The 9046-nt window shown below is 42.0% G+C and overlaps 1 pseudogene across 1 annotated transcript; it reads left to right on the plus strand.

The window, feature by feature from the left end:
* Nucleotides 1-2616: 2616 nt before the first annotated feature.
* Nucleotides 2617-3049, plus strand: LOC307049472 (2-iminobutanoate/2-iminopropanoate deaminase-like; annotated as a pseudogene). The gene has a single exon. The product of its transcript is annotated as a 2-iminobutanoate/2-iminopropanoate deaminase-like (transcript).
* The last annotated feature ends 5997 nt before the right edge of the window (nucleotides 3050-9046 follow it).

Consider the following 9046-nt stretch of genomic DNA (forward strand, 5'->3'; position numbering starts at 1 on the left):
AGATCTCAAGAGATCCTTAGGAACACGGAGGACCAGAGTACCCAGACACTGGTTAATTAGTCAAATAGATCCAGTTTCTCTCTGTACTCTGGGACTCTGTTCCATTTACCGAAAGCAAGAAAAAATTGACAAAGGGTAAAGCCCAAGTGGTTCTATTTTGAGCAAGATGTTTTATCGTCTCTTTTTTTGGCCAGTTCAGATTGGATTGTCAGGATACTCTGATTAGCTAAGGTTCCTTGATAAGTGATGACTTCCAGATAAATAGTTTTCTGTGTAAGAAGGGTCTATTTTTTAAAGATAAATTTATTTATTTATGGCTTCGTTGGGTCTTCACTGCTGCGAGCGGGCTTTCTCTAGTTGCGGTGAGCGGGGTCTACTCTTTGTTGTGGTGCGCGGGCTTCTCATTGCGGTGGCTTCTCTTGTTGTGGAGCACGGGCTCTAGGCTCACGGGCTTCAGTAGTTGTGGCTCATGGGCTCTAGAGCACAGGCTCAGTAGTTGTGGCACACAGGGGCTTAGTTGCTCCGCGGTATGTGGGAGCTTCCCGGACCAGGGCTCGAACCCGTGTCCCTGGCATTGGCAGGCAGATTCTTAACCACTGCACCACCAGGAAAGTCCCAGAAGGGTCTATTTTAAAACTAGAATTTCTTGTGTTCTCTCCACTCCATGATGGAGAGTTTAGCTGAATGAGATTTTATCACTAGCATAACTATATAGAAAATGGATTCCTCAGAGAAACCTTGTATGCCCTGGTTTCAAAGTGGGAATAAAAATGATATGAATTTTAATCTCTTATTCACTGTCCTAACTGTAAATTTGCCACCAAAATATTAGTCAGGGAATGACATAATTTCAGCTAATAATAAAACAAAAAGTTATTTTTCTTTTATTATTGAGATGGTAATAAAAATTGTAAAGAACATTTTGAAAAAACAAATAGTAAACAATTTAAAAAAGGAAATCACTTAATCTTACTTCCAGAGATAGTCATTGTTCATGTTTTTTACTGTGTCCTTCTAGACTTTTTGAGTGTACACACTCACTGATGAATGTCCTCAAAAGATAGACTGCAAGGTTTTTTGCTCCCTTCAACTTGTATTTTACTCCAATCATTCAGTTAAAAAGCCACCAAAGCTGGAACTGTCTATTTCACTTTAGACAATTAGGTAATTTTTTTTTTTTTTTTTTGCGGTACACGGGCCTCCCACTGTTGTGGCCTCTTCCGTTGCAGAGCACAGGCTCCAGACGCACAGGCTCAGCGGCCATGGCTCACGGGCCTAGCCGCTCCGCGGCATGTGGGATCTTCCCAGACCGGGGCACAAACCCGTGTCCCCTGCATCGGCAGGCGGACTCTCAACCACTGCGCCACCAGGGAAGCCCCAATTAGGTAATTTTTATGGTGGTTGAATTACCATGCTTTGGGGAGGAGGGTAAAATATGACCTGTAAGACCAGGAATTTAGCTGTCTGAGCTCCATCATTCTGTGATGATGCCTGCACACCAAGAAAACACATGTCCATTCATGAAAGCCAGGGGGACACAAAAGGACAGGCCTGTTGGTCAAGTCAACAGACAGCCTGTCAGTTGACTATGCTTTCCCCCTTCCAACTGTAGACCATGTGGATATTGGTTGTGTTCCCAAAGAGGTGGCGATTACTCCCAGAGACCTATGTTTACTCCGCCTGGGTCGAGTGTGCTTCAAGGCATTCACAATTTATTGGAATCTGAAATGAAATGAAGAAAGCAAGTGAGCTGCTGTAACAAACAGGTGGCTTTCATTAAATATAACCATTAATCTTGTCCTGATTATTTACCAGACTGTGTTAGATTTCAATATTTCCTTAATCTATTCATGGGCTATCACCACAAAATATGTCACTGAAGTAAAATAATGGCTGATGTGTTAATGAAAACCATCAGGGAGACCAGAAGCCTCCCCTCCGTAGAATGAGGACAATGAAGAATCTATTTAGGAAGAAAGAAGGAATTACTGATATTAATCAGATTGAACTACCTCTTTGGAGCTGTGTTTAGGATAGTGGAACAAAAGCACAAAGCTGTGTAAAGACCTGTTGAATTATAGGAGCACTTCTAATTAAGCACTTCACAATGAAAATCTGAGTTTTACAAAAGCAATTTTAAAGGGATGATTCTTTATTTTACAAATGATTCACAATATAGTTAACAATACTGTATTATATGCTTAAAAACTTGCTACGAGGATAGATCTTATGTTAAGTGTTCTTATCACTAATAACAGTACTAAAAATAATGATAAATAAGAGGGCAGGAGAAAACTTCAGAGGTGATGGATAGGTTTATGACATTGATTATGATGATGGTTTCATGAGTGTATACTTATCTCCAAACTCATCAAGTTGTACACATTAAGTATATATAGCTTTTTATATGTGAATCATACCTCAATAAAGTGGTTTAAAAATAATACAATTTAAGAACAACATACACAAAAAGATTCACAATAGAATTTTTAAAAAGATTAATCATCCAGTAAATTTAACATAACATTTTCATTTTAAAATTCTGTCTGTAGAGACCCGTGAGACGCGAGTAGGAGCAGCGTACGGGGTAGGGGCGGCAAGTGAAAAGGATTAGCCATGTCGTCTTTGATCAGAAAGGTGATCAGCACCACGAAAGCCCCAGCGGCCATTGGTCCCTACAGTCAGGCTGTGTTAGTCGACAGGACCATTTACATTTCAGGACAGCTAGGCGTGGATCCTGCAAGTGGACAGCTTGTGCCACGAGGGGTGGCAGAAGAGGCTAAACAAGCTCTTACAAACATGGGTGAAATTCTGAAAGCAGCAGGCTGTGACTTCACGAATGTGGTAAAAACAACTGTTTTGCTGGCTGACATAAACGACTTCAATACTGTCAATGACATCTACAAACGATATTTCCAGAGTAGTTTTCTTGCAAGAGCTGCTTACCAGGTTGCTGCTTTGCCCAAAGGAGGCCGTGTTGAGATTGAAGCAATAGCTGTCCAAGGACCTCTAGTGACAGATCACTCTAAGTGGGCCCAGTGTTATTTAGTCTGGAATTTTAATAATATTTTTAAATTAACATCTTAATTTTTACAGTATTTGTTGGAAAGTGTAAGGTTGACTGAAATATCTGAAGTTATTATGGAAATACCATATAATAAGGGGAATTGAACATGAGTTGAAGATTAATGATGAATCTAGTTACTGATGTTATAAATTACACTTCTATAACACTCATATTACTGGATGTGGGAAAAGAGACACACATTACATAGTTAACTCAGAAAAATAAAAGTAAAGGGAAATAGCATATAGGAAAGATGAGTTACTATTCCTGAGAAATAATAAAGAGCACACCTGGGCTTCCCTGGTGGCGCAGTGGTTGAGAGTCCACCTGCCGATGCAGAGGACACGGGTTCGTGCCCCGGTCCGGGAAGATCCCACATGCCGCGGAGCGGCTAGGCCCGTGAGCCATGGCCGCTGAGCCTGCGCGTCCGGAGCCTGTGCTCCGCAACGGGAGAGGCCGCAGCAGTGAGAGGCCCACGTACCGCCAAAAAAAAAAAAAAAAAAGAGCACACCTAATTCAGTTACACTCTATTAATTTAATGATGTGAACTATTTAGTTCTCATGTCAGATACATGATTCTGCTTTTACTTGAGTAAAATTAAAGCATTTAAGTTTGAATGGTAGAGGTAAAGGAGAAGAAACTGGACCAAATTTTATATAGGTAATATTTTTCTAATGGAAATAAAATAGCATGCAGATTTAAAAAAAATAATAAAAATAAAATAAAATAAAATTCTGTCTGTAACATACTGGGAACATACCTAAAGTATAAAATAAAAGAATATGATACACGAAGTTTACAATGGAGGAAACAGGTGGGGGTGTGAAGCCCTTTAGTTTTATCTGTTGGGTTCAGAGCAGCTTTTACACACTGATTAACAAAGGAGAAATCACACTTCAGCTGTATTTCTTCTCTAATTTCCATAATGTATATGGAATTTGAAGGGACTTAGTGAAACCTTTTTACTAAGTAATCAAGGAAACTGAACTCAGAGAAACTAAGAGATTGCCTAAATCAGTCAACCAGTGAATGGCAGGTTCTCATAATGGTCAGAAACACAAGTTCTGGCATTTGACTGCCAAGTTCAAGTCCTGGCTTCTCAGGAAGCTACGTATCCTTGGGCAACTTGTTTCATTTCTTTGTATCTAGGTTTTCTTATCAGTAAAGTACAAGCTGAGCTTATCTACTACAGAGGGTGGCTGTGAGAATTGATTTTCCATGTGGCACACTTGGCGTTATTTGAAGTAAGCATTCAGTAAGTGTTAGCCATGATGGCTGCAGTATTCTCAATAATAAAAACCAGGACGAGAACTCAACTTTCCTGACCCCCATCCAGGGTCTTTTCCTTTACACAAGTAATCACAGACGATATTAAAATGTTTATCATGGCCTGGATACCAGCTGGTCAGAATGAACCCATACCACCAAGATGGCAGCCTTAGTGTTCCCTTCCCGGCAGGAAATCTCACAGGAACACAGGACAATGGATGGCTCTACAGTTCTTGGAATGGATGTGTGGATGTCCTTTGTATTATTTTAGGGAGGCATTAATGACTGTAGAATAAGAATCACTTGTAGTGGGGCTGTCACAGACTGTGACACCTCAAATAAACCACACAACCTCTCTGTAGCTCACACTTAATACTCAGACACTGTGCAGAGTTGTTAAGGGGATCAGCAAGAATCAGAAATGTAAAAGCCCTTTGAAAAAGGGTAAACCATTACACAAATGCAGGAGATTTGTGAAATACCTAAACCTTCAAAAAAACAGGTTCCAGGGGGAAATCAGCTAAGATCTATATACCTCTTCCACTTTGTAGCAGTTTACACTAAACCTGTCTATGAGATTTAAAATGTCACATTCTATTTCTTCATTTTTACATTGGCCAAGGCAATCAAAATGAAAGGTTTTCTGTACTTCTCTTGAGAAAGTGGATTTCTTCCTATTAACCAGGAACAATAAATTGGTAATCATTTCTCTGAAATTTTGCTTTTTTCTGTAATGTAATGCACTATTTTATAATAGCTTAGGTTAATTAAAATATCACAAATTACATCTATTAACTAGAAACTCTATGTTCTTTAGTAAGTTTTTTCTTATGCTTGACCTAAACTTCTTTCACATGTGAGTGATGAATGTCTAATCCCATTTAAGGTTGGTAAACACTGCTTTAAACCATATTATGGAGTTGGTAATTTTTAAATGTCACAGCAGCGTGGCAGAGTTATAACTGGTGCTAAACATCTATTTTAAATTTATGACATTTGTGCCTCTTCAGTAACACTTTGGCCTTTTTCCTCTTCTGACTTAACTTCCTTTCTGTTTCTTATTCTCTTTATAGATTGTTTCAATCTGTCTCACTTCTGAGACAACATTTCTGATTAGGACGCCATTTGGGATCCTTTACTTACCCACGTCTTGTGTACAAATGCTTCTACAGACATTTACACGAACACACAATCACACAGAGCTAATCACATGAGGACTCAGCTCCAGCCTCTAATCACACATGTGCTCACAGATATACAAAGCGTCACTGGAAATAGACAGTTTTCAAAGTTGCTCACAACAGCCTTTCTTTACTCCATGGCGTTCCTCGGCATGCTCTTTATTTAGGTTCCCAGAGGTGCAAAAATTGTTTCTGTGAGTGTGTGTAGGGGTAGAGTTGTAGAGGTCCTGACTCTGCAGAGACGATGACATTGCACATATATGAAGACAATAAAATAAGAATAATTTAATTTTCACAATGAAGCCCCAACTTTGAGACTCTCTCTCCTCTTTTTTTTTTTTTTTTTTTTGTGGTACGCGGGCCTCTCACTGCTGTGGCCTCTCCCGTTGCGGAGCACAGGCTCCGGACGCGCAGGCTCAGCGGCCATGGCTCACGGGCCTAGCCGCTCCGCGACATGTGGGATCTTCCCGGACTGGGGCACGAACCCGTGTCCCCTGCATCGGCAGGCGGACTCTCAACCACTGCGCCACCAGGGAAGCCCCTCTCTCCTCTTTAGTGCCACTGCTTTGCTGGTGCCCGAGGTGCATACTTGGCCCTCTGCTGGAGTCATCAAATTTCATTCATGCATCTGTAACCACACAGGTGCCATGGCTCATATCAACCCTCCCCCAGGTGTCAGGCCTCAGACCTTTCTAATGGTCTTTATTCGTTTTGGGGAGGTGTCTACTCTGTTGCACTTTCTACTCTTCTTTTTTTGTTTTTCTTCTCATTACTCAGAGGAGCCTCTTAGCTCAATTACTTCTTCATATTGTGGTTCCCATCTCCTTGTTTTTAGGGGTTTAGCTGATGGGGTAAAACACATGCTACCTCACAATATGGCATCTTGACATACTGAATATTTTGGGTTGAAGGAATTTGTGATATAGCAGGTGCAGAAAGGATTCTCTCATCTCCCCTCTTCCCCTAAGTGGGTCATGAGATCCTCATGAGAGAGGTGCCCTCCTTATCTTCACAGATGGAGTGATGCCAAGAGGAATCCAAATGATCAGGCCTTGCTAAGTTTCCCCCAGTTTACTAACTTTATCTCATATCCTTTTGTCCTATCACATTTTAGCACGACTTTCCAGTCTTCATCAAACCTAGTGTAAAAATACTTGGGCTTAACTGCTTCTTCTGGTCTTCATTCCTTATGAATTCTCCTGTGTCACATAAAACTTATACTAAATAAATTTTTATGTTTTTCTCTTGTTAATTTGTCTTTTGTGAGTCCAGTGTACAGGGCCCCAGCCTGAGAACGTAAGATGAGTAGAGGAAGAGATTTTTTTCCTCCCCGACAAGGGCGTCAGATTCGTGCAGAAGGTAACGATTCTGTACTAGAGTAAAGTAAGGAGAGAGACACTTGAGGGCTGTCATTTCATCTGTGCTGCTTACCCCTGCCCTCTGAGAGTGGAGTGGGCTGAAGGTTCACTCATGCATTTGTTTGTTCATTCATATTTGTCTTATCCATCATTCAATTAATGCAGTTTTTGAGTGAAGACAGTACCCCAGGTACTGTGTTATTATCAAAGGAAACCAGGGCCAGACTGTAGCTAAAGCTGTAAAAACAGATTTTATTCAGGAACTATTGCAACTGGGAAAAAGAGACCCCAGCATAGATTTGACCTTGATTCTGAATCAACAAGAAAAAGTGGGGATTTACAGCCAAGGAGCAGGGAGCGGGTTAGTGGAAGGAAATTACTAAGAGGAAACATCAGGGGTAGGGGGGATTCTGGTTAAACAAACTGAACAGGTTTGTAGCTGAGGGCAGGCAACAGTGATCAGATATCACCCAGAGGATGATGTGGGTTGAGAAATTTGATCAGATATTAAGGGTGGGGTTCTCTGTAAACTGAGCTTAACAAGGTTCTTGCTAAAACTGGGCAGTGCAGGCCTAATATGGATGGACACAAGTCCAGGTTGAGGTCTAGTTGAAAAAGGACTTAGCACAGGGACTTCCCTGGCGGTCCAGTGGGTAAGACTCCATGCTCCCAATGTAGGGGGCCCAGGTTCGTTCCCTGGTCAGGGAACTAGATCCCACATGCTGCAACGAAAGATCCCGTATGCCACAACTAAGACCCAGCACAGCCAAATAAATAAATTAAAAAAAAAAAAAAGGACTTATCACAGATGTAGAAAACAAACTTATGGTTACCAGGGGGGAAAGCGGGAGTGGGGGGGTGGAGGGAGGGATAAACTGGGAGACTGGGATTGACATATACTATGTATAAAACAGATAACTCATAAGGACCTACTGTATAGCACAGGGAACTCTTCTCAATACTCTGTATTGACTTACATGGTAAAAGAATCTAAAAAAGAGTGGTTATATGTGTATGTATAAATGATACACTTTGCTGTACAGCAGAAACTAACACAACATTGTAAATCAACTATACTCTAATAAAAATTAAAACAAAGAAAAGAAAAAGGACTTAGAGGAGCCTGCCTAGAGTCTGGTCAAGGAGAGAGCTGTGGTCACTAGGTGCTGGGGAAGAGCGAGGGGGAAGGGAGTCCATGACACTGTCCCTTCCCCCAAGGAACGAACAGATAGACAAAAAATTGCATCCTAAGACGTAGGTGGTGTGAGTGGGGGATGCCCAGTGAAGGAGGCAAATAACCTTGCTTAGAAAACTGGGTACATTTGATACCCAAAAACTGAGTTCATCTTGATGCTGAGCAGGGCCCTGTGGGGCTCCCAGGTGCGGAGGTCTTTTTGTCTCTCACTTCTTGTAGGCAAGACTCCAGCCTCCATGACCTTCCCTGAGTTCCAAAGGGTAGATTCAAACAGTTGCTAATCAGGGGAGGAGCAGCCATGAAACCACCTGAGGCAGGATTAAAGGAACCAGAGAAGTTCATCAAGATTAGACAACCTGGGCTGCCCTGGTGGTACAGTGGTTGAGAGTCCGCCTGACGATGCAGGGGACACGGGTTCGTGCCCGGGTCCGGGAAGATCCCACATGCCGGGGAGCGGCTGGGCCTGTGAGCCATGGCTGCTGAGCCTGCGCGTCTGGAGCCTGTGCTCCGCAACGGGAGAGGCCACAACAGTGAGAGGCCCGCGTACTGCAAAAAAAAGAAAGAAAGAAAGAAAGCCATTCTTTCCTTCTCCTCCATAACTCCATCTCCGTATTTCTGTTCAGCATTGGTACACAGAGAGCCAAGATTTTGGCAACAATCTGTTGGTGGGTTTTGAGCCAATAGACACAACCAAGCCAAAGATCAGAAGGAAGGATTTATTAATTGCAGCAAGTAAGGAGAACACTGGGAGTCTCTCCCAAAGCAGTGTCTCCCAGAAAAGCAAAATTGGGCAAGTTACAAGCTAAGGGTACATGCATATTCATGAAGGGGCTTGAGCAGAGGAGAATTCAGCATAGAATTGGGGCAAAGTCTGACAGAGTCCAAGCTTTAGTTGATTGAAATCAGGAGGGTCAACATCATCATTCCATCCTCCACCTGGGTGGGGGCCTTAGTTCCTGCCCAACTCAAAGATAT

Source organism: Hyperoodon ampullatus, assembly GCF_949752795.1.
Source record: "Hyperoodon ampullatus genome assembly, chromosome: 3".
In the NCBI taxonomy this organism is placed as follows: domain Eukaryota; kingdom Metazoa; phylum Chordata; class Mammalia; order Artiodactyla; family Ziphiidae; genus Hyperoodon; species Hyperoodon ampullatus.